Source organism: Panicum hallii, chromosome 2 (assembly GCF_002211085.1).
Source record: "Panicum hallii strain FIL2 chromosome 2, PHallii_v3.1, whole genome shotgun sequence".
NCBI classification, from domain to species: domain Eukaryota; kingdom Viridiplantae; phylum Streptophyta; class Magnoliopsida; order Poales; family Poaceae; genus Panicum; species Panicum hallii.
This window is the reverse complement of record NC_038043.1, coordinates 9194046-9198863: the sequence shown is the minus strand read 5'-3', so window position 1 is coordinate 9198863 and position 4818 is coordinate 9194046. Positions and strand designations below refer to the sequence as shown.

Below are 4818 nucleotides of genomic sequence, written 5' to 3'. Positions count from 1 at the left end.
GCCGCACCGGCCGCCGCTCCCCCGCGGTTTCCCCGCGCCGACCGCCAGAGGAGCTCTGGGCGGCGGCCGTTGCGGGCAGCTCCAGGCGGGGGCGCACGCGATAGGGGCTGGGCCTTTGCTCCCCTGCACCTTCCTTGGCCCCGGTTGCCGCTCCTTCACTAGGGGCGAGCCGCATAGGCCGCCGGAGGAGCTCTTGGCGGCGGCCATGGTGGGCAAATCCAAAAGATTGTAGAGAAGGGGCGAAGGCTATGGCGGGGGAGCACTAGGTGGCGATGTTGCAATAGGTATATCATGATATTGCAGTAGAGATTTTGGAATATTGCAATGGGTACCTCATGGTGTTGCAGTAGATATCTTTGGATATTTGGGGAATGTTGCATGAAACATGCGTTCGATGTTGCGGCGGAATTTTTTTTCTCAGAATACGATATTTATATTAAACTATTTTTTTAATTTTTTTTAATATTGCAATCTTACATTTTCTATATTTTAGATGTTTTATTTTGATGTTGCAACAGAGCGTCCGATCCATCGGACGTCCGGCGTTAGCACACCCGTTTATATATGTGTATACACTAAGGCTACCAAAGGTTATCTTTGCTGAACGTACATCAAAAATAATCAAAACTCTTGATATGACTTCAGATTGTTAAAATTCTAGACATACAGAGATCTATTTAGTGCAACAAAATTTTACGATAGAAATAAAAGGCTCTGAATTTTAAACTTTTAATTGAAAGTATCACAATTCATATTTAACGGCGTATAGATATTCTGCTAGTATAACTAATGGTAATGACTCTATAACAGCCGGCTATGTTTTTTGTCTAATAGGCCGCTTCCATCAAACCGTCCGTCCCCCATCCAACGAAGCGACGCATCCAGTGGCGAAGCTCGTATCTTCCACACCATCGGCGCGCATTTCTGGATTCCCCCGCGCGCATCCGCACGGTGGTGTGGGAAGGGAGGCACAGGTTAGACCCAGGTGAGTGATTTCTTCACGCGCCCGCGGTTTCGCCCATCGATTTCTGACTACGTTTTCGTGTTTGTTCGATGGAGTTCAACGGCGAGCGCATTTGGAATCCGGCGAGGCATTCGTGGTGGTTGGAGGAGGGGACTGGAAGCGCGGATTCGGACAGGTGAGTTCATGGCCCGAGCATCCCAAATCCTCTGCATCGGGTTCATCGTTTTGATTTTTTTGGGGGGGTTTCGTGTTTGTTTTGGCTAGGGGGAGGTCATCGGCATCCACATCTGGATTTCGGCGAGGTATTCGCGGTGGGGAGAGAGGGACCGTAAGCGTAGATGTCAGACCCAGGTCAGTTCATGCCCCGCGCACCCACAAATCCTCTGGATCCTCACCTGGTTCATCGACTAATTTTGGGGGAGGGATTTGTGTGCAGATTTTCCTCCGAATGAGGACACCCGCGGTCACATCAGGTTCATTTAAGAATTCGCATCCAATAGCAGGGAGTCATCAGGGGGGATCAGACCAGGTGAGAGATTCCTTAACGGGATCTTCGATTTTTACTGCCTTCTCACATATTTTTTATCCCCCAATCCCTGAGCGCTTGTGCCTTTTTTCAGTCTTTTGTTTGTTGTGAATTCAAGGCCCCTGGAGAATAGAGTTTTTGTTGCTAGCGCAAAGGCTGCCTCCTGGTGAGAAAGTGCAGAAAGTTTAGTCAAGCAGACTCATTCCTCTTTTTTTTTTTTAAATTCAGTATAAGGAACAACATATCTAGTTGCTAGATTTTTTTTACTTGTCTAGGCATCTATTAATTGTGTTTAGTCCTGGGTTAGTTGATCTAGTATCTCTAGGATTAGTTTATCTTCGAACAGTCGCTCAACATGCTGGAAGCTTTTCAAATCCTTTTTTGTTTAAGTCCAGGACAGAGGTGAGTTTGTATGAAATCACTAGCCAACTGTTCTGTCGAGAAGCACAAGTACAGTGCGACCAAGCTCGAGAATAGATTCCAGTTCTTAGGGTCAGGTTGTAAATACAATAGAGAATAGATAACTCAGATCAAGAGCTTAAGAGGAAGCATGGTTGATTTATAGACATGCCTTTTTTCATCAGAAGAAATAATAGCTTACCTGAATGATAGTCAGAGCCAGAGCTAGATAACTGAATGCTTTTTTGTTCTTCTTAGTTTTTTTACCAGTGAAATGTTTTAGCTTAACAGTGATTTTTGTTCGGTTGGAGGTGGGGGTTCTAGTATAGATTTTTATTCTAAACAGTACCCAGCGATTGCAACTGCAGTTGTTTTGTATTTTCTCTCTGAATTTCAGGGGCAAGTACAGCCTACAGGTGCAGCTCGGTCTCTGTCTGCTTGTCTTCTACTGCAGCAGCTTTTGGTCGATTAGCAGCTCACACAGGTAATCAGCAGTGACAAGTGCAGGTATTGCTTAACTTGTTTTTGCAGCTCATCCAGCAACAGTAGCTTCTGACAACTTAGCTTGTCAGGTTTGTTCAGAGACACATTGAGGTACTTAACCACATGAGCTATTATTTATTACTTTTGCCACAATGATCTGTTACTCGAGTTGTCTTGCATAGAAGTTGTCTGGTTTTTTATTTAACCCCATGTGTGGCCTGTAGATTTTTCCTTGCACTGTTAATTTAATCATCTGTTGCTCTGTCAGGCCATTATGTTGTAGTTGCATTGTTCCAGTAGCTAGCAACTCTTTGTTTTTATATCACCTAACTCGAGCTACAACAGCAACACTTATGTGCTTTTTGTTCAGAGCTTGCCTCTTGTGAATTGGCTAATTAGTAAGTTGGTTAAATGGTGCATTATCAGCATCTTGGTTTGCTCGTCTGGATTAGCTCTTTTGTGCAGGCAGGTCAATTCAGTAGCTGCAGCTACAGCTCCATCAACAGCTTCAAGTGGACATAATCAGAATGCTCGGTTTTCACTGATCAGGTGAATTAATCTTGATATCTTTCTCATGCTACAGTTCCAGTGATTAGACAATCATTGCTTGCTTGGTCCATAATTTTTTGTAATGCTTTAAACTGCTCGTAAGCTCTAGTAAGATTTCAGTCTTATCTGCCTACCTCTTAGTTAGCACTTGAATTGATCATTTTGAAAATTAGTTAGTGCTAATCTTGGCCAGCTGATTGTTTGTATCTTTGCTTCCGCGATACTTTGATAAATTCCTAACCATTCCTAGGTGAGCTCGTCACTAGTTGGCTTGTGTCATCTTGACGGTTAGAAGAGAGGCGTGTCGGGTTGTATCTGGGATATGGGCCTTGTTCTCGTTGAGAATTTTTGAAAGGCCCCGTTCAACACCCCCCCCACCCCCCCCCCCCCCCGGTCACCATATATCGGTCCTTCAATTGTAGTTTAGGTACCGCTAGTATGACATATCTGCAGGTGCATCTGATTAGTTACCGAACTTCATTAGGCAGTGAGAAAGAACAGGCAATTAAATGTACTATGATCAAGCAATATTATCGTAAGGTCAAGGCAAAACAGTGCAAATTGTTGGGCAATTTTACAGCATTCATTCTTCTCTAATTTATCTTTATTTTTACTGTTCTTACATTGCAGGTTCCCAAGTTATCCTGCTGGGGAGATCAAGTACAATGCATGAAGAAGGTATGATGTGCATATGAACTAGCTCAAGTAAAGTACATATGCAGTGAGAGCAAGTATATTTCTTGCAATTTTTTTGTCTAAATATGTACTTCATTAGGCAATAATGTTGTTCAGATTAGGCAAATTATGCAATTTTTAGGCAATAATATGGTTCTTAAATTAGGTAGTAATATAGCTAGAAATTTAGGCAATAATGTGTTTCTGTATTAGCAAAAATATGATCATGAATTAGGTAATATAGAACTAGCAATGTTTGTTACCAGAGGTATTCAGCCTTGCTGATATTTTACTCCTAATACTAACTGCACTTGCAATTCGTTTCAGTCATACAAAACAATGTTTAGGACCTGAAATCCGATGTGCCTTTTTCTCTGCCTGCAAGTTTCCTCATCGAATCGACACTATAACATGCTCTTCAACTTGGTGTTTGGTGGTCTTAAAGTTCATCAGATTGTCATCGACAGCAGTTTAGTTGCAGCTTAACCTCGATTTTTGATTCATGAGCAGTATGGTAGTAGTTGTAGTAGCTCTAATCTTTTTGTTTGTTCAATCAGGCAATCACATGTATGCTGGTAGTTTTGAAACTTTGTTAATGCTTAGAATTTAGATGGGTGAAATGTGTTTGTACATGTTCTAATTTGCTTACTATTTTTCAAAGCTTTGCTTATGGGAGAGTAAAAATGAGGTCTGCAAATTTATTTTATCTATTTCTTTGCTATGCGCGTCGTGCAGAATTCTGCCAAAAAAAGGAAAACTAAGACCGCTATGTTTGTCTCTTTCCAAAATGGAGTGGCCGTACGGTAGGCCTAAATTACGGCCGGCAGCAATTCAGAGGATGTTTGGTTTGGAGGGGCTTATTATAAGTGTATAAGTTTCTCCCTCACATGGAGGGGCTTGTTATGAGCTTAAAGTGGTGTTTGGTTGTGCGGCTTATAAAAAATTTGTATAGTTGTTAATGATCTTTCTACCTCTCATTAATACCTCTATGGACGAGGAAGATAAGAGTAATAGGAGGAAAGAGGGGATGTTTTAGTAGGATCCACAGAAAATAAGCCCTATAAGCATCCCTTGGAGGGGTTTATTGGTATAAGCCTCATCTGTAAGTCTTCATGTTGGGATAAAAAAAGACTTATTAGGGATTTATTGGTGAGGCTTATAACAAAACTCTCAAAACCAAACAGCCCGTTAGCCGCATACACCCCCTTTGGCTGGTTCATAA

The 4818-nt window shown here is 42.2% G+C and overlaps 1 long non-coding RNA gene across 4 annotated transcripts; it reads left to right on the top strand.

Annotated features, from left to right (window-relative positions):
- Positions 1-836: 836 nt before the first annotated feature.
- On the top strand, positions 837-4297 carry LOC112883573. 4 transcript variants are annotated; one of them, XR_003226868.1, is made up of 7 exons: positions 837-985; positions 1060-1139; positions 1229-1315; positions 1401-1493; positions 1585-2921; positions 3552-3599; positions 3924-4297. It is a non-coding gene; the product is annotated as an uncharacterized LOC112883573 (long non-coding RNA). The 4 variants fall into 4 exon arrangements; XR_003226870.1 differs by having other exon boundaries at positions 864-1139; positions 1585-1673; positions 2287-2921; XR_003226869.1 differs by having other exon boundaries at positions 866-1139; positions 1585-1656; positions 2287-2921.
- Positions 4298-4818: the final 521 nt, after the last annotated feature.